Source organism: Lytechinus variegatus, chromosome 3 (assembly GCF_018143015.1).
Source record: "Lytechinus variegatus isolate NC3 chromosome 3, Lvar_3.0, whole genome shotgun sequence".
Taxonomy (NCBI): Eukaryota; Metazoa; Echinodermata; class Echinoidea; order Temnopleuroida; family Toxopneustidae; genus Lytechinus; species Lytechinus variegatus.
Genome location: NC_054742.1, coordinates 53430992 through 53452871, shown reverse-complemented (window position 1 = coordinate 53452871; position 21880 = coordinate 53430992). Strand labels below are relative to the sequence as shown.

At 35.6% G+C, this 21880-nt stretch overlaps 1 protein-coding gene across 1 annotated transcript in view; it reads left to right on the top strand.

The window, feature by feature from the left end:
• The window catches only part of LOC121411356 (semaphorin-5A-like), a 105885-nt gene that overhangs the window by 30555 nt on the left and 53450 nt on the right, over nucleotides 1–21880 (top strand). The gene's annotated exons all lie outside the window — the stretch shown is intronic.

Here is a 21880-nt window from a genome sequence, read left to right as displayed (position 1 = left end):
AGAGAAATGTACCTCCATTAAAACCTTACCCGGAAACACAGAAACAACTTCACCTTTCTCCTGTGATATCAAGGCAGCAGACGCTATCTGACCAAAGAAGCGTAAACACGTGTGACCTATTTTGGGATGCTTGCTCGGTATTGATTATTTTTCCGATGCCCGCAATGCGACGTGGAGATTTCTGACACATTGCTCTGTGGACCAGAAGAGATAGGTCTGGTGTATTGAAGCTTCATGCTTACGTCAGACCATACAGTCCCTACATCTACTTTGATGAAAAGAAATGGAATATCATAGGAATCACAGTACAGTTATCTTAGATTTGTGTTGGTTGAGATATGCCTTTCTGTCTGCTGATGATATCATGCTTGAGTTTAAGATGCCTGTCAGCTTTCCCTATCTCATTAATTCACCCCACTCTCTTTTTTATTAATTGCATAGATTCTCTCTCCCAAAAGGTCTTGACTTCTCGATCTAGAGTACATATTGTAAATACATTTTTTCTCAAAAGAAGTCCACATAATTGAAATAATACCTCAATAACTTTTAAATGAGCTTTGTAAGGATTTTTTTTTTCAGTTTCTTGATGCTTAGGTTTTTGTTTGCAAAATAAAGTTCTGACCAAAATATAATTTCTAATTCTTTTTAGTAATAACACTCTCACTCACAGATTTGCACTTTCACGACAAAGTGTGTCCCTTAATCATTTGTTTCAAGATGAATTGTCTAGACTCATCACGTGTTATAAGAGAGGATAGACCGGGGGCTATTAATTTAGACTTCTCGGTGTTGATTGAAAAGATTAAAACGGAGGATTGATATAAAGTAATAACATATCCATGGGTTTAATGCACTTGATATTGAATAGGAGGAATAAACACCAGAGGCGGTGAGACACAAAGAAAGCGCTCAACAGGAACTTCTATCTCCTCAGAAAGGTCTTGTGCAATTGCTTCTTCTCTCGTTGCCTTTGCTCAGTGTGGAGATTTCAATCTGAGAAGGGGATGAATTGATTGATATATTTAGTATCGTTTGGTTTGTAGGATAACAGAATCATTCAGGGAAGTGGGTAAAGCACTCTACTTTAGTTCCAATTGATTGAATATTCTTCGAGAACAAATAAAGCCCATTGATGTTCAATAGATCGGATGATTTTATTATCTATTTTGTGAAAGGATGTTTCCATGAACTGTTATTTGATAATTTGATTGAGGCAGGAGGAATTTAGGTTTTCAAATTCTCCTTAATAAGATCGTACTTCACAGTGTATTTTTAGGAAGCACACATGGAATAGATTACTCTAATCCATGGCGGCTCCCTCTATATTACTACTTAGTTAAGCCTATACGGGTACCCTGGAAATTCTGAATGTGACTGTAAAGCTCAAAAAGACTTGTCTTATGTCCCAGATATGATCGTTTAAATGTAATCATTCTACTTCATGGCAATCACTGATTCACTCAATGAATGTCTAATATTTTGAATGATGAGAGATGTAATTTTCAAAGAAAAACATATCACACAGATTTAAATAGATTAATTTAAGTTAATTTTCCCTTGTTATAGGCCCTACTGAAAAAGAGTCAAAACTTGCAGGGCAAACCAAGAAATGGGACAGGTAGACAGGAAAAAAATGTAAGGAAACTGCGGTACTGATAACAAAATGAAAAAGGGAGATTGAATTTTTAAACAAAAAGATATTGATTGATTTAAGTATTAAAGATAATCTTTCTAAAGGTTGGAAATTAATGAATCCTATGATGACGGTGAAGGTAGAAATGATATTGATTTGCTCTTAGTCATTACTTTCCTTTTGTAAACAAAATTATTTTGGGAGATCTATGTTACAACAATGACTATTCATTTATTAAGGATCTGAGATATCGGTCAGGATTGATTGCTTTTCAATCAGTTTCTTCTATCTAGTTGACTCCAGCATGTATGGGGAATTAGAACTCAATTTAAAAAGTTTTCTTCTGTGTCTGCTGTGCTGGTAATCCATATACCTTTCCGTTAATAGCATCTTCTGCCTTTGACAATAGAGAAATATTAAATTATTTAATTGGGCCTACATTTCTTCCAAATGTCATAAACAAAATGGCGGAACGACGGTGTGTCCTGTTTATCACATTAGGTCTGATACAGGTCAAACGAAGGTCGTGTTGACGTAGGCTTTGAGGTGGGTCTATAAGGGATGGCATGATGTCATATTGTAATGTAATACAAAGTTCAGATATGGTATGATCCATCAGTCAGTGAGCAATTGTCTCACTGGAGTGTTTAGACATCATATATAGTCTTAGAACTATAGAGCTCATCTATGAAGGTCAACTGTCAAACTGTCCCATCCTGCCATAAAAGAAATCTCTGAGAGTACCCGGAACAAGTGAAAATGCAGCATAATTTGTCACTTTAAAAAAAAACTTCATTAAAAAAAACTTTCTATAATTTAGAATAACCAACTTATTTATTTGAACTGGCTGTGACATTGTGCAATTAGCCTTAATATTTTAAAGAACCCTGATCCCTGTACAACTGCATGATGATTCCCTCTTACGACCTCTTAAATTTTCAAGTATGGTATCCCTAAAACAAGCAGTCATTCACTCCCCACACGCTGCAGCCATCCCACCCCGTATATCTCCAGATCACGATATGACGATAGACGGGGCTCAAATACCCCATCCTGTCATGAAATCCCCTTCCTCAAGGGGGACAGAAGAAGAAAACTGGGATTTGATCGCCGCTGAAATCTGGTTGATGGAAACAGTTTGAATCAACGGGTATTTGCGTGACTTTGCCGTCACTCGGCGGCTTTTTGTCTGGCTCACCTGACGATAGGAAGCACACACGGTAGCGTGGACCGCTTGCTGAAATCGTAGATGAATCAATAAGTGGCGTAATCTCTTCTAAATCTTTGACTAATAGGTTGGAATTCTTGAGAAGTGAACACCGAGAAAAACACCCTATTCCAACTTATTTTAGTCCATGGAGAAGGTGAAAAAGGGGCTATACAGAGAGCTAGAAAACTGCTCATTTCAACATGATGTAAACTGCTCTTTTTATAGCTGTGAAGTCTGTTATGGGATATAATCAGGATCAGTCAGCTTCAGTTATCAGAAGTGATGTCTTCATTTATTGAAAAGAAATATTTTATATTGGAAAAGGCATAGAAATAAATCTAGTTCCCTTATATCAATAATAAAGATTTTGGTTTGAATCTTCTGCACAATTTAGGTTTTGCTTATTACTATTGCCTGCTAATGACCTAATCATTAGAAGTTTTGGAAAGGGCTCAAAACATAGAAGAATGTGATACTGACAGCAATTAGTGTCTTAAGTAGTATTTTCCTCAACTCTGAGGGATATTCTTACTGTGGATGTAGAACAGTCTTTCTACAGAAATAGCCCATAAGGGTACAGTCTTACGCAAGGGATGGTCCAATTATGTGTCGATGCCGGTAACCACATCATCCCTCCTTCAAGTGCAAGAGGAAAGCTTTTGATTGTGTCCAGGTTGTATTGGTCTCTGGCAAAAGCCTTGTAGCATAGCTCCAGTTCTGTTGGGACTTTCAACAAACTCCCATTGGATCATTCTGTCCTGCAAGAGACATGGTTGGTCGTGCGATGAGACTTGATGTTTTGCCAACATTGAATGAGAATTGGAACTGAAATTGCTTAAGGGGGGTCATCGCCTGTGGGTAGATCCGGAATGTTTTTAGCTAAGTGAGCTGTCAATTGATTTATGACTTACTTCTCTTGGTCATTGACATGAATTTTAATTCAATAATATTAATCGAAATCATCAAAACCATATTTGGATGCTCTTTGGTTTCTATTAACGAAGAGCAAACATATAAGATTTATGACATTCCGAAAGCCTAAACATGTCTTGATTAATCCCTCACACGTACATCTGCTAATACAACTTCTGGGAATGCGTGAGTACGAAATTGTTATGTGTTAACAATTTGCTAACTGGCTTTTTGGTTTTCCTCAAGACTTGTGACTGGATTTGCCAATTAAAACCTTTCTATTATTAGCAAGAAATGCTCACGAAAAAGAGACATGAGAAGTCCCACATTTTTATTTGAATAACTTTTTTCCTTACTCGCCAAGGAACGTGACAATCTAGCGTGGCTTTGAGGGGTGAGTAATCTGAGGAAGGATGCAGTATAGGGAGGATAAACGCAAACGAAACCAACCAGAAAGTTTTAATGTTCATTCTATTAAATTGATATGGTAACTACAGACTAGACAAGATTTGGTCATTCTGTCCAGTTTGATGCAGCAGATCAGTGTATCAAAATGACTTGAACTTCTTTGAAAATAAAGCCTCCATGAAATTATTTTTAGCAAACTTAAGTCAAAACCAAGTGAGCTTCATTTAAGTTTGTTTGTTTACAGTAGCTAAAGCTTGTCATGGATACAAAGGTAAATATGTTCAGTAGAACACAGAAGAATTTGCAATGAAAAAAAAATCATAACTTATTCTAGCAGTTATCTTCTCAATTTAAGTATCTGACAAGAATTTATTGAAAATTGAACAAAATTGTAATGTTGAATGAATGATGTTTTCAATTATTTCACAGTTTTTAGCACCAACCTGAATAAATATTAATAAAATAGGTATGTATGATTTATTTTACTAATGAGTTTGCTAATGAAGAAAAGGACAGATAGTGAAGATTGAATGACTTGTAAAGCCTATGCACAGAGTGCACATCATGCGAGGTATAGCGATAGACGGCTATGATGATAGCACTGTTGCATGGTAACTGGAAAAAAAAAAGAAATTGCACGAGGATCAGAAAGTGAAATAATGAAAACAAGCAGATTCTGGGTGATAGAATGACATGGGGCAAGTAGGAATCAAAGTTCAAAAGACCAAGGTTAGGTCATCAATCAGTGATCAAAATGGTATGGCTTGAGAAAAGTCTTGAACATAGGCCTAACTCTCTCAGAAAAAAATGCATTTTATTTTTCTCCCAAATTTCCCTCAATTTTCCATCTGGAGCCAAATGATTCAATATGAATATACATGTATGATTGTGATATATGAAATGGTTTTGACATGATTAAATTATGAAATCATTGATGTTATTGAAAACTTCTGAGATACAATATATGGAATGAAATGGCTCGATGTAGTATTTCCGCCATTTTAAAAGACTTCTTCTGGTTGAGTAAAGCAGAGAGAATGGACTTTAAGGGAGTTGACAACTGATGCATGTAATTCCAACAGGTTTAATACAGGGACCACAATAGGTGTTTCAAAAAGCTAGTTGTACAGTTAGGTTCAACTTTATGGACAATTGGAAAAGAAGTGCCAATTAGTGAGGCCCAACAATTTCTTTTTTTAAGAACTGTGTATGATAGAATATATACCTGCATTTAAAATGTGTATTCACATTGGCAATATAAGTCAATGACTGCATATTTCAACTTAAGCTATTTAAGTAATTCATAAATGTTAAAGGTTGTTCATAATTTCACTGAGGCTTTACAAAGCTCCCCTCTCTAAAAGCTTGGTTTAGTATGTATACTTTTGAAATCAAGTCATTTAGAGATTATCTTCTCACCTGATCCTCTTCTGTTTCTTTTCCTTCTGTTTTTCTTCTTCCTTCTCTCTTTATATCCACTGTATCCTTATATCTCTTTTCCCCCAACTTCCTCTTTTCTTACCTTCACTGTCCTTTTCATAACACTCTCTTTCTCTCTCTGTTATTCCTCTTCATATTGAATTTTATTGACAGATGTCTTGAAGATGTTCAAACTCTTTTCAGTCATGTCTCCCTGTAATACGCTCTCCCCCTCTCTCTTATTTCCAAACAGAAATCGCCTGGTAGGGGGCACAATTAGGCCACTTGCCCAATTACATTTTCTACATTTCGTTTCTCTCATTTCTCATAATTTGTCCAATTTACCGCACATGTCAAGAGTTCCCTGCATTGGTTCCCTGTGGGAGCTTCATCCAGGTTCTCGCATTGAACAGCCATGCCATTCGGTGACATCTCTGGGATTAGCTCTTCTGAAGTTGATGTTTTACTTCGCATGTGGCCACTGAATTCGTTACCAAATTGTACTCAGAGATGTTGAAGAAGAAGTACATGCATAGGAGATGTGATGTGATCCGTTGTTTATTGGCCAAAAAAAAATATCCAGTTCTGATAATTCTCATATTTGTGATTGACATCAATTAAATTTCAGCCTGCTTCTTGAAGTATGATGTTAAATCACAACTTAAAAGGCCAGGAAGTACAATTTCTCATCATGTTAGATTAACAATGCCGCATGGTATATTAGGCATTGGTATAAAGTTAGATTCAACCTTTTAAGGTATAGCATCATTCACTTTTAATTGTTATGTATAGGCCTATGTAATGAGTCAACAATACAGGGAAGTAAAATATAACAAAGTCAAAGCAAGTGCTTGTCAAAAATCTGCTGGCTTTTATGTGTAAAAAGAGACAAAAGGACTATAAAAAATGTGGTAAATAAAAGAAATGTGGTAAATAAAAGATATGAACAACCTTCTTGCTCTGATATGATGTGATGATCAATGAACTCTACTCAAAACACTGTCAACCCAAACACATGGATATTTATGTTCAGGGGGCATCCATCCTGTTCCTAAAAAGATCCTCAAACCTGTATCTAAGTAAGATAGTATACCAAGTAAATACCCCTAGAGGAGGGTTTACAGGGGTAATGGATGTACCCTATTACATTGAACAGGGGGGCACTGTTACACCTCTCCCTTATTTATGAGCATGACTTGCTGTGGCCATACAGGATCTGAGTCAGTAAAGTGATGTTTAGGACAAGAAGTAGTTTTAACACTTTTTGAACTTCTGGTGGGAAGTTTGAATAAGGTTATTATGTTATATGTACACACATGTGCTTTAAGATCAAATGGAGGTCTTGACTTAAATTACTGGGCATTTACTCATTTTCTACACAACAAGATCAATTTTGAATTAATATTAATTTCTGTGAACAAATGTATAGTAGTTGTTGGATTATGTCATAATTCATTTTGTGTTCATAATATCTTTAAAAGTGTTAACATGGCTCAAAATTCCATACTAAATCACAATTTTATATGAATAATTTATTTTAAAAAGTCAAGTGAGTGGATATTTTTCACTGCAGTTTCTGAAGAGAAATATTAAGTCCACATCTACCATAGATTTGAGACTAAAAATACCTGTTTTGACATTTGCAATAAATATAATTGAGTTATGAAGGAAACGTTGCTTACATAGCTATAAACTGTGACTGACCTGGCAGAAAGTATATCATCAATGAGTAGACATTTTCAAACAAAAATGTGGAATGGTGTTTATATCCACATAATCATTTGAAACAGTCTCTCACTATACATTTGTTCCATCGTACCCTCTTAAATGCTTTATAATTCCTTTAAATCAGTTTCTGTTTAACCAAGCATGCCAGACTGCTGGGTGATAAAACTGATCTGGAACCATTTCTCTTGTCACGGCTGGTCATATATCAAGTCAAATGGTGCAGATAAAAGGGTGCATCTTCCCGCCAAATTGAGGGTGAAATTTATTGCTCTGTCCTTTTAACAATGATGTAAAGGTTGCCAGCTGGTACGTGCTATTAGCTATGGTAATCATTTTCATACACTTTGATTGCCTAATCAGTTATTGCCTAATTTCATTTATAATTTGCTACTTTAAAGTAAATATTTTATATCTTGAAGGGGTTTGAAATGATTAAAATTTCATACTAATAGTATCTTAAATAAGCCCTATTAATTTCTTTATAAAAAGATCAGTTTGAAGGTTAAATAATTCTAATTCTAAAAGAGTGATGTACATTACTAAAGAAGATAAATCATTAAAAAATGTTAATTTAATGAAAGAATTATTGCTGTTTTGAGTCATATTATTCTTTTGAAAATGACAATTGAATTTGGTAATAAAATAATCACCTATATGAATCATGCAGTGTGTATCTCAATTTTTTTCTCAATGAAATTAAAAGATTCTATACAGTGAAAGAAAAGCCTTTAACCAGTTCTGATTTTGAATGTTGAAGTTGAGAGGTGCCAGTAATGAAACCTACCGTATTCTCAGTTGCAAATTAACGACCATTCCCGGCATGTTTGCTTTGCTTGACTCTCACTGAGATGTGAATAACGACCATAGTCCAGATGTTAGGCATGAACATTTCTCTTCCTACATTTCGTGTTCATTCTTCATCCTGTGTCACCTCGCTCTCCATGAAATTCATAACGTGAGAATTCGACAAGAATAAAATTGTCTCAAGTGCATCCTACTTTTTTCTACTAAGGAAATTTCCATCTATTTATCCCCTTCCAGCTCTTAAAAGAAATCTTTTCATTTTGTTTTAGATATACCTGAAACAGATTTAAGTTGATATTTTAAAGTGATATTTATGTCAATAACAATAATACATGTACAGTCTTAATTAATTCTTTCTATATTTTCTCATTCCTGAGTTTTTTGCGTAACTTTCACATTTGATTATTTGATATTTTCTTTTAATGATGTCTCCTGTTGGCTCTCATGGTTTCTGATTTGATTTGAATATATAAAATTAATTTCTCGTTTGTCAGATTTTGAGGAGCCCACAACATACAAGCCTAGCTTTTTAGTGGGATCCTCCATTTACAAAAATTATAGATCTCAATTTCTTTACACATGATTATTTTATATGTAACTGTTTTATAGCATGTCTTTCTCAAGTTGATTTTATGACATTGATATATATTTTTATGATGTTGACTTGTTATTGTATTTATTTGATTTTTATTTTGTTGAAAATGAAATAAATGAAATGAAAATGAAGTGAAAATTGACCTGAGGATGAGACAGTCTAATTGAGATATTAGCCTAAGGTATTCAATTTCCTTTTTTTTATCAGTGACGTAATCAGGTAGTGATATGCAAACTGTGAATCGTCCTTAAACTTAATAGTTGAATTCAATAGTTGTGGCCAGTTGAACTGATGATCAGTTCAATTGGCTTGCATACCTGTATAGGGCTTGTGTAAGAGTTATGGAGTAATGGATCATACCAAGTCATGCTTGATGTAAAATAGATAAGTCATCATACCCTGGTAAACTCTAATGGATGGAGACCTGCTGGTCACTTCAGGTCAGTAAGAATAGCTGAATATATCTGTTCCATCAATCTATCTAGCACCTCTTAATATAACATACATCTCCTATGACATTTCAAGAACTGCACTATGAAAGGACGGAGTGATAAAACTCGAATAAGTGAGCTTTGACTGATGTATGTCAGGCATCAGAAGAGCTACTAGTATATCCCTTTTTAACCATGTTGGGTCCATTTTAAGTTTCCAAGTTAAGAGGATGCTAACTAAAGTGTGTACCTCTGCATGTATTTTGTGTTGTCCTTCTGGTTCTTAACTTTATCTTCTGTTGAGGACCAGAAAGGCATTGTCCACTTTCATGATAAATGTTTTGCACTACGTGCTCACAGCAGATGTGTGCAAATCATTAGGTCTTTAGATCTTGACTTCATCAGATTAGCAAAGATATGAAGGTAAAAGCTTTATTATTGGAAATACATTTGTCAGTTCTGATTTGGTGATTGTCTTTGTAATCTTATCACTATCATTACAAAGCAGATTTTTCCAATTGAGCCAAGCTATTCATATTGTCATAGTCACTTGTCATTGTCACATTTGTAAAGGTCCTTAACTTTTGAAAAGATAACGAGGTTTGAAAATGACCATTGAAACTGCCTAGAGGTTGGATTGTCCATATCCTTTGATCTTTAAGATCATTTTTTTTTCATGACTAACGCAAAAATTATGAGTATCCAGTCGGTGTTTCCTTTAATCACATCAGGCTACTTGCTGAAATATGGGGACCAAACATTCCCCTTTTCTGTGACTTAGCCAGCCAGTGTTCTGTCGGTCAAGATTTCATCTCTAAGTTCTGTTGAGTCGATCACTTGTCATGACTAAAACCTGACTCAACTATCAAAACCTATAACATCAGTGTGATGAATCCAGTGAACTTTTATTAAAATAGTATTGCTATAAAATCCAGGGTCCTGGTTTGATTCATAGAGAAAGATACTTGGTAAAATTAGCCTATTGCAACTGATGGAAATATCCAAAAGGTGGGGAAAGACAAAAAAAGTAGAACATTCTTGCAAATTATGAAATCGCTTCCAGAACCCACAGGTTTCTGACAAAAGGGTCTTTTTCTAAATAAAGGAGAATACAGTAGCCATAAAAAGGACTAAAGAAACTCTCAAATCATCATTACTATTATCATTGTCTTTTTCATCACAGTCAAAATCGTCAAAGATGCCACAGATTATCTGATGATGCATCTATGCAGTTGCCTTTTTTTTTGCCACAAGAAATTAGCCATGCACTTGTAGTAGATAGCAATTTCCCATTTTGGTATCTTATTCTTGTCTCAGTTTCATCACTCGTATCATCCCCCTATTTCTAGTTTATATAACACATGGGAGCTTTGCAGTCATCATGACTAAATTTATGCTTTAGGAATCGAAAGTGTAATTTGTGCCAGATACTGCATCTTGAATCCTTGATACGAAGCAGATGATGCGTCTCCGAGGTTTACGTTTGTCCGTTGTGTTTTAGTCCTGGTTGATTTACTATCTGCTACATCAATGACTAAGTTTCCTCTCTTAATGGGGTGTGATGTTTAGTTGTTAACAGGTTAGCTCCATCCACCCCCTCCTTCTTCATTGTCTTCATCTGGAATTCCAACACTTTGTGAAGAACTAGGCTCATGGGGAAATGCTTGCATTGTCATCATCTCTGTGCACCAACCCCTCTTTTCTTTTTTGCCATCTTTTTGAGTTCCACCATTTGGCACAGAACTGTTGCCTTTATTGCACAGGGGAAATGGTTGCACTATCATTGCCGGTTATCAGATGTTGGAAGCAGGAAGACAAAAGGCCAGAGTGGCGTTCAAAGAGATGTTTGTTTTAAGTTTACATGGCTAATTGGTAACATTGATCTCTATACTCCTGTAGCATCTCCTAGTTTTAGGATATCATGCATGAATCATGGTGTTTGTTGTCTCAGACATACAAAAAGTCATTGTTTATCTTCCTGTTGTGGCATATGCAGGTTATCATTAAAAATGATTCATGGTTATCTAGAGATCTTGGCAAAGACCTTGACAATACGAATTCAGAGAATCCAGGAATCCAGACATGTATACTGTCTAACATGACAGTTGTTGGCCTTGATACATATGTAACCTTTCATACCCTTGACAAAGTCAAACCTTTCTCAAACTCAAGTTTGCACAAGTCCAACTTGTTCTCCCAATTGGTAAATTGATATATCATCTTGCCTTGGTAGTAGCTTGTATGCAATAAGACAAACATGCAATATGTAAACTAGCTTATCGTAAATTTTACTGCGGTTGGAACCCGATGTGAATATGTTTTACACAAAATGGAATGGTTTTCAATGGGTGAAGACTTTCCTGGAGAAAGGACAAAAGGATATTGGAGATGTACTTTGACTTGAATTGTTAAGAGTGATGCAACGCTAGGATACAAAATGGATCGGTCATTTGGATATGGCTTGTCATGATAGATGATGTTGTCATGGAATATATCAAAGATCTCTCTGAAAGTGTAATCTCTACAGAGCTCTACCCCCACCCCATTTTCTGTCTCTTTGCATGTGATAAAATCAAGATATCATTTTAGTGATGCACTGGCAGGGTATTTAGCTGCTGCCCAGGTTTACGGATTTGCCACAAATTCTCTAAATTCTAGCCGTGATTACAGCAAGAATTCAATCTCACCCCCAGACAGTGAAAGATGGGTCTGTTTGCCCCGTCTTAAGATACATCTTCTGAGGTCATCCAAGGCTTTGTAGTGTCCCCAGCAATTTGTCTATCGGGATTTTTTATCGATCTGCTTGCCTGTTTACCAAGCTTTGTTGTTGCCATGGTTACTGATCACTTGGTACTCTGGGAGAGTTGAAAGGAATTACACGTTGGGATCCTGGAGAATTTCAGTTGTAATTGATACTGGCTGAGATCACTCAAATGACCCTCTAAATGCTGATAATTTTGTATTGCTACTTAATTGCTATTTAAGTGGGTATTTTAGGTCACTTTTTCAGACAGATTCCTACATGTATCATTTCAGTATCATAGTTTTGATTCCATATTTTACCCTTACTGTGGCGTGAATTGCAAATGAAAAGGTATATAATTTTTTTTGAGAAATGCCTTTTTGTTTTTCCATTTCACTACTAGGGATAATTTTGTTTACACATTGAAAGATGATTTTATCTGTGTCTTAGTTTTTTTCAAATTACATCATTTCCTAAACATTTTGAAAGCATTTTTTGTTGTCTTAGATAAGAGAAAGACTATAAAACGTTATTAAACTGAAAGTCCTCTATAAAAATGTTATAGCCAGAAAAATACCCAAGCCTTGCTTTGCCAACTCACATTCTTCATGATGCAGTGGGTCGTTGCTCTTATTGGTGATGTCTAGCCAAAAAATATCAAATCTTTTTGATAAGTTTTCTCTTTTTCTTGAATGTCTGATTGTCCCCGAGGGTTTCTAGTATTCAGTCAGAGAGATTACAGAGATTTTCTTTTTCAATCTGTTAGAGGACATACATGGTTTCATATTCCTTCCCAAAAGCTGGCAATAAAATGCCAATTATTTTATGTTGGCATGGTAAACAAAACTCTTCTTTGGATGGAAAGTTTTCTGGTTTTGTTTTGGTTCTGCTGTAATATTTATCGGTAATGTATTTGCGAGAGTTGTAAACTATGAAATTAAGTCATCAAGGGGGTCATGTGTGAATGGTAATATTCTAACATAGTCAATTATCTTTGATGTTGTGCGTGTTTATTAGCTGTGGTTGGCATGTTGTCAATATCATGATCATTCTGTGGGGGATTCTTCATTACGTGGGAAATGTTGGCGACAAGTCCTTGAATTGACAATGACTTTGCCTGTGATTAGATTAAAATATATTTCCTGTTTAGCTTGCTGTGTAATCCAAAATGTCGTGTTCGACCTCTCAATCTCCTTTTGCATCTTTTTTTTTCTTTACATTTATAGTTAAAAATATTAGCCCACTATCGCGTGTGGCATTGCCAAAACATGTAGTGCATCTCTGTTCCCATAGCTGCCAAGTTTTTCATACAGTATGAGTATTTTGCAAGGCCCATCAAGCATCTGATTTTCTCTTTGCATCTTCCACTCATGAATCTTAGGACTATGGAGAAATAGATAGTTGATGCGTGACATTTTTCTTTAAGGCCATTTCTGCTCTTCCAATCGAAACCTTAAAATGCAACAAGTAGTAACCAGATCAACAGAAAGGTGGAAGAGGGTGGCCAGTACTGTCTGTCCACTGTGAAACCTAGTTATCTTTTTACTTCCACACAGTCATTCAGTCCTGGAGCTATTTCGGCAGAACATTGTTTTGTTACTTGCAAATATGATAACCTTCCTGAACTGGAGATTATTAAACCTTTTCAACCAATCGATTTTTAAGAAAAACATCCTGCTTGAATCTCATTCTATTGTGCATCTTCTTTTTGTCGTGAATTATGAGCTTTATTTTATGGAATAAAATGATGAATGTCCAATCCCTTGGGTAATTCATGTTTACATGCATTCTTTCACTCAATGTCTGGAATATATAATTCTTTTCTTTTCTCCCTTTTATTTGTGAGGAAAGTATTTTATCTTCAATCCAAGCAATCTATTCTCTCTTTTATTACAAAAGAACCTGTCATAATTGTCTAAACCAGGTATTCTTTGAGCCATAAACCCCTTGAGAATTCATATTTCCTGAAGAAGTGTTGTTCTTTGTTATATATTCCTTAGATCATGGCTTAAATGAAGAAAGTAATGGGCCGAAGTGTTATGGATGGGTTTTCACTTAAATAGTTTTAATTCAATAGTCTGTTACTGATCACTGAATACTTTTTGAAAACACCCAGAGGGTTTACATTGCATAGACATGCATCTATTTAGTTTATTAAAAAAAGTCTGACAGAGGAGGAGGAAGGGGGGGTGCAAGAGCCCTTAGCTAGCTTTGAGGTTTCTTCATTCGGGAACTGATAGCTGTATTCATTATTGAGTTATCAGTTACAGAAGAAAACTTTTGTAACTAAAGAATTATTTGGAGTTGGATTTCATTGCAATTGATTTCCAGTTGTTCCTAACCTTACGTTTCCACAGATATATGAGTTGAGTTAGGTCTTTGGTTTTATTGTACAATAGTTCCCCAATGTTACTTGGAGAAGAAAGTTATAATTTAATCAAACTTAAATTAAGTTAGGTAAAGAAACACAATGTAGCATTATTTCTTAGGACTGATGTGGTGGTTTTGAATTTCCTGCTTCCATAGATTAAGACGAAATTATCTATTGTATAATTGAAAGCAATGTTATTATTCTGGTTATGGTTCAAAAAGCAAATGGAAAATCACTTTGTATTTTGCGATACCCGATTGTGAGATTAAATGATATATATCTTGAAGCAATATTGATCCATGGTTTTCAATGTCTAAATCAAGTATGTGTTATTGAGTTATTTTGTTGAAACTTCATTAAATACAAATTGAAATTACTCTTCATGTCCGGAGAAGATACAAATTTGATTACAAGATGGAAACCTGAGCTTCTTTCTTTTATCAAATTTGCAATTTTACAATTTACTTTCTACAGTTTTTTTCTGTTAAAGTATGTTTTGAAGAGGGAAATTATTTTCAAAGAGAAAAATCAATTGCACAATGTTTTTTCTTGAAGAATGGGCATTACTTTTGTTTTTGTCTCACCTGCGAAGCAAAGTGAGACTATAGGCGCCGCTTTTCCGACGGCGACGGCGACGGCGGCGGCGGCGGCGTCAACATCAAATCTTAACCTGAGGTTAAGTTTTTGAAATGATGTCATAACTTAGAAAGTATATGGACCTAGTTAATAAAACTTGGCCATAAGGTTAATCAAGTATTACTGAACATCCTATTAGAGTTTCATGTCACATGACCAAGGTCAAAGGTCATTTAGGGTCAATGAACTTAGACCATGTTGGAGGATTCAACATCGAAATCTTAACCTGAGGTTAAGTTTTTGAAATGTCATCATAACTTAGAAAATATATGGACCTAGTTCATGAAACTTGGACATAAGGTTAATCAAGTATCACTGAACATCCTGCCTGAGTTTCACGTCACATGACCAAGGTCAAAGGTCATTTAGGGTCAATGAACTTTGGCCGAATTGGGGATATCTGTTGAAATCCCATCATAACTTTGAAAGTTTATGGATCTGATTCATGAAACTTAGACATAATAGTAATCAAGCATCACTGAAAATTTTGTGCAAGTTTCAGGTCTCATGATTAAGGTCAAAGGTCATTTAGGGTCAATGAACTTTGGCCGAATCGGGGGGTATCTGTTGAATTACCATCATAACTTTGAAAGTTTATTGGTCTAGTTCGTTAAACTTGGACATTAGAGTAATCAAGTATCACTGAACATCCTGTGCGCGTTTCAGGTCACATGACCAAGGTCAAAGGTCAATGAACTTTGGCCGAATTGGGTGTATCTGTTGAATAACCATCATATCTCTGTAAGTTTATTGGTCTAGTTCATAAAAAGTGGACATAAGAGTAACCATGTATCACTGAACATCTTGTGCAAGTTAGAGTAGTATTCAAAGTCAGCACTGCTGCTATATTGAACTGCGTGATGCAGGTGAGACGGCCAGAGGCATTCCACTTGTTGGTGATGAGTAGTCCTTTCATTTTGTCTCTCACTCTCCATCAGAGCTGGGGTTTTGGGGATATTTTTCTTGCAGCTTGTTATTAATCGAATTTCAGAAATCCTAGACGCTTTTAACAAAACTCTGAAGAGGTTTCCAAACAGAATTCATTCCACTTAAGCATCTTTACCTAGCGTAATTATTCCCAGTCACATCTTTTCCTCTAATTATTGGCACTTATTCCATTGTGCAGGGCTTGTCTTCCATGAAATAATTCATAAATTACGGGTAATTTATACTTTTTGACGGCATGCATTGTATACAGAGAGAGAGAGAGCTGTGATCGATGAGAAGACTCAACCTGCACGCGTCATGGTACACCTCGCTTTTCCTCGAAACAATTTTGAGCGGTTTCATCGTAGGACATTGATTTCCGTGTCAGATATCATCGGCCATGCTGTTCCGAGATGCTAGCTATAATCACAATCAATGTAGCCACATTGTATGAGGCCTTTATATACTCCTTCCTGTTATCCCACAATTCTTTTTGCAACAGTTTCAAAAGCAGGGCTTCAAGAAATTTGTCTATCTATCACCTTTCCAACTGGGCTCACCGTTGCCTTTTATTAGAAGCTGTCCATTCTCACAACACGAGATTCTTTGTAATCTCAGTAATTTGCAACTGTTTCAACTCTGGCTACCCTGTGGTGAGGTAATAAGTTTGTTTCATGATTAATCAATTTATTCTGTAATTGATTAATTGAAAACATATAAAATTTGAAAACTTTTCGGACCACCCTTAGCCTTGAATCCATGGAGTTGTAGATTTCCTTGAACATGATTCAATTTTAAACAACATTTAATATTAAACATTTCAGTCTTTTTCAAAGTGTATTTTTTCTAAAGAGACATAGCGGTGTGAAAAATGATAAACTTGATTTTAAATGATATATTCTGAAATGTATCGTTTCACCTAAAAATCATCTGAAATTGATTTACTATTTCCAGTACTAGATAAAAGTCTTTTTATACTTCATTAGAATACTATTTGTCTAATGTTTATAGAGCAAATATCTTAAACCATGTCAAAATTAAAGGAGCGAGTTCCTTCTTAAAACTGAGATTCGATTGAAAAAGCATCAAGTCTTTCATTTATAATGCATTATCAAGTAATACTGTGGTATTTCTGTGATGATCTAATAATTTGTATGGAAAGCCTGGAATGAAGACTTGCAGACACACTTTAGTTCCTTCATAGTGTCGGAACAATAAAACTTGCAACAGTTTCAGGTATGGGACACCCCAGGGATAGGCTTGTTATGACTAAAATTGGATTATTATTAGAACCATCAGATATTTGCACGAGATATGATTTCATCTTCACAGTAGGCCATCATCCGATTGCAACTGACCGCATGCTTAAAGTGGAAAGTTTGACCTAATGGTTAGTTTGGTCCTATACGGCTAGCAGCAAATTTACATTTATCGAAGGGTTGGCTAACTTGATAAAGTTGTGCAATGTCTTGCAAATACGTCTGATAAAAATTTGAAATGCCTTTTTGCTTTTTTTTTATTGGGAACTTCTCATAGGAGCTCATTTGAGCTGATTTATTTTTCCTTCATGGAAATTAAAGGTGTTGTGTTATTGAAAAGTGGTTTTAAAAAGACCCATGTCATTTATCATGTTTGGGAATTGGTGCAAGAGCAATAGAGTAATTTAAATGTTTCCAAACAATTGCTTTAAAATCACTTGGGATAAATCTGAAGTAAAACTTTGTGAAAGATAGACATGTGACCTTTAAAACGTTCAAAATCTAACTTGTATGCCCAGTTTTGTACAAACGTTGGCCTGATAAAGGAGTGTTCTAAAGTGGTCTCAATAGTACCCTTGTGTGTTTTCCTTTGTGTCAGTCTACAGACTCTACCTTTAATCTGAAAGAAGTCACTTAAACTCTAGCCTTAAGCAATGACCAGTCTCACTGACATCTGCTTTAGAGACTTCATAGGGTGTCAAGAAGTTCGGTAGATTTCTTGTTGAGTACAGTCTAGGAGGGTCCATACCCCAGTCTGCTTTGTACTCTCAGAAATCACCAGTATCTCCAACACTTGATATCCGCCATCACTTAAATTGATGCAATCTCAAATTGGACAGTTTTTATTTCCTCGTTTGTACTTTCAGTAGATAACAGATTGCATTCCTTCATCACTTGGGTTAAGGACCGCCCCTGATCTTTCCAGAATATTATTGGACTCCCTCCTGGTGAAGTGAAGGGTGCTATGGCATTGACCAAAGAGAGGACCAATCAAGCACCTGTTACTCCTTTCTCAAGTACCATCAGTTCTGATATAGTCTGATTTTAATGTGTATATTTGATAGCTTATTCCAACCATATATCCCCCATTTGAGTCAATTGACTCAACACTATTCATTTTTTTTCATACCAGGGTCAGACAGTATAACTACACATTTCTTGAACTCACCGATTATTTTCTGTTCCTTAATCTTATTTCCTTCATATTCATAATTCATCACCCCTTTCAAAAACTAAAAAAATCTTTGGTGTATCTTAATTCTCATGCTGTTCAACTTAATAGACATCTATTCCCCTAACCATACTATAAACAGTTCATAAACGATTTCATTGCCCACTTTTTTAAATGAGATTAACATAAAATAAGAATCAGGATAAATTCTTCATTTTTGCTTGCATTCACATATTAGAATATTTCAGACCTTAAAAAAGTTGCCCACTTTGTGAAATGAGATTAATCAAAATAAGAATCAGAATAATATAATTTTTTGGCTTGCATTCACAAATTGAAATGTTTCAGACTTGTATAAAGTTGGCAGGTAGCTCCAATATCCATAATTGAACAATTTGCTCAATCAAGTATATGTTCCATATGATTATTGAATATAAAATGTGAGATAAGAAAATGTAATTGTTCCACATCTACATCAGATAACAGTTCTCAATATGCATATGGCTAATTGTATATGCTTCACTCAATATTCAAATTGGTTAAATAGAAGATAAACTGATAGATATGAAAGATTAACCACACACATTCAGAGAAAGATTCATCCTGGATTAAGCTGTGACAGCTCCAGTCATAGCAACTAATAAGGTCCAACTTTGATGAGAATAGGAGCCCAGATCAGGGGGTCAATGGAGTTCCGGTCAGAACTGGCAAAGCAATATTTTTCTGGCTGACTGATAAAATCAACCAATATCGGGCTAAATATGCCGACTACATCCACTCAGTGTGTTTATTCAGGATTCTCGGCCAAAATAAACTTGGAAATGGGTGCTCCTACTTGAGCTTCAGGCAAAGAAGAGGTTAAAGTTTAACAGACCAAAAGTACTTGTCAGAGTCGCTCAAATAAACAAACAATGTCATTGCTAGCTATATCTATATTAGCATCGTATGAAGATGCAAGAGGAGAATCAGAAAAAAAAAGGAATCTGACCAAAGTGATGGATAAAATAATTCTGTTATCTTGCCCGGAGATTAAAAGAGTGCCTTAATGTTGAGAACACATATTGAACTTGGGTTGAATAGTTTGATTTCTTTCATCGTGTCCAGGCAAGGAAGTGCCTCTAGCAAACCACTACCACCTTGACCACAAAAACCCTTCTTTAGGGGATTAGAACTGGGTCTTGTTTTTTAGCTTTCTCGATGAAATATCTCTTTCTCAAAAAGGGGGCTCTTATCTGATGGTCAATCCTTGTCCATTATAGCAACTGTGAAATTGGTATAAATTGTGTACCTTTTGCAATTAGGCAGCAGGTCCCCTAGAGATGCAGGCTTGTTTGCCTGGCACCATTGTCCAGCTGCTGAGAGGGGTCAAGCAAACCAGTGAACTGAACAGCAAGAAGAGAGAGGGGGCAGAGAATACAGGGGAAAGGAGAATATAGAGCAAAAGAGAGAAGAGAGAGGGACGTAGACATACAGATTTTGTAGGATATGTATACTAGAATGGTAAAGACTTGATTAGACTTGTTTGGGGTTGCAATTCCCTCATTCAACTATCCTTCAATTGACCCTTGACCTGTAGTGACCTTTGAACCCCCCCCCCAGTTATGAATTATTCGATGGTCAGTGGTGTAGATAGATGAATCAATTATGATGTGGCTCTTGATTAGGTTTTCCTCAGGGAGTCTGCTTCAAGATTGGGACCAGGTTTTTTCTACCCCTACCAGACACTGATCATGATTGCAGAGAACTGTTAAGAACAAGGGAAATAATCAGATGATAAACTCCAGTAATGGATACAACGATGAACAATGTAGGACCTTCCAAATTTTGGTTCTTAGATGGGTTCCTGTTTCTAGACTGTTTCAAAAAGTACGAAACTAATGTAAAATACTCATCCTGAACTATGAAGTTCAGGATCATCTTTCCTGAGGATGATGTCTGCTTTTCAAATTTGTCAGATAAGGACATTAAGGGCACTTCTTCAAAGTATATTCTGATATTCAAATTGCATTAATAGAAGCTAAACATGATCTTTCATTTCACTGACATTGTGAATATATGTTGGAGGTTTGTTGTTGCTCGGAAAGTCTTCATCACATCATTCGAAAGGATTATTATCAGCCATTTTCTTATAGTATACCTTATCCATGCCTGTCAAAGGGATTAGTACCATTTGAGAAATCACATAGCTTGCTAGAATAAATATTCCATTTAATGTTGTGTAATTACACCCCTTAAAAAACAACATTTTTGGTGTAAACTATCATCATAAGATTAAAAGTAAATAAAGAGAGGTAATTTAGAATAGGAAGTCATTGTAATGTTCCATTATGTGGCTGGCTTTCAAGCCTTCTGGAGCTGAAAATTGAATCCCCTTCATGAAAGTGTGACTCTTTGAACAGACAAGGTTTGTCATTAGGCCACAAAATTGGGCTATTTATTTTGTGTAATCACACAGATTCTCACCAAACAAGTCGAGAAACATTAGAAATACTTAATAATCCCCTTTGCATGAAATATATCAGACCAGACATTTCTTTCTTGATACACTTTCTCATTATGTTCACTTCCATCTTGTCTATCAATCTCTTTCATAGCATCCATCATTAAAAGTCATTCTTGTGAAGGAACTTGCAGTTCTTCAGTATGATTTCACAAAATGATACCATTCCTTTAGGGTGTTTGCATGTTATCCTAGTGTTGAAAGCCCCTCCCCCAAAGAAGTCTTGTAACTCGATGTTGGAAAAATACTATTTGTCACTAAGCACATAATTGTTAGATGTGCGATTTAATAAACAAGAATGATGCCTTGTGTCTAAATTGTGGAGCAAGCTATACTTCCTCAAGTTTGACCCAATGTTAATAAGACTTGTCACACACATGTCATGTTCTTGATGTGAAGATATGCAAGAATCATTTTCCGAAGGTGTCTTGAGTACTTTATTGTACTGATTATGTCCGACTATGGTCTTGCCATTTCCTGCTTTAGAGTGGTTGTGATAGGACTGGTGAAGGAATGACATTCGTTGATATTTCTAGTTTATTTGGGTTCAAATTTGAATTACATGTATTGGCCTATTATGTAAAATTCGACTGGTTTTTTACTCAACATGGTCTACCAGAGATACCAGCTGAGATGGTGTAAGAAGAGTGTAAAGTTTTAAAAGGGTTACATTGCGCTCCCCAAAAGTGTAAGAGACCTAATGATCACTAGTATCAGGAATATTGGAGGGTGGAATGTGATACTAAAGGAAGGAAGAGAAGGAAAGAAGGGAGGAAAGATGAGAGGAAGACGAGAGGTTTACCTGAGGATCAGTGGGAAGAGCAAATCCCTTGTCGCGCGTCATGTACGCATATTACCAATGTCATTAACCTGTTCATTGCCATCAAGATATGCACAGACCAGTTCTTATGCTTAATGTGATTGTTTAACATTGGTTTGACTTTTAAAAAAATCTGATATAGAAGGTCACACTTGTCACCTGTGTCTGTGATATGTTACAAAAATGAATCCCTGAAAAAATTGCGGTCGAAAATCATTATTTAGTGCTTCAAAAATTGAAATATAAAGTGACCGGAAACAGCATCTTAATTTCATCCAATACAGTTACGTGTACTATTTAGGCGTCTATAAGA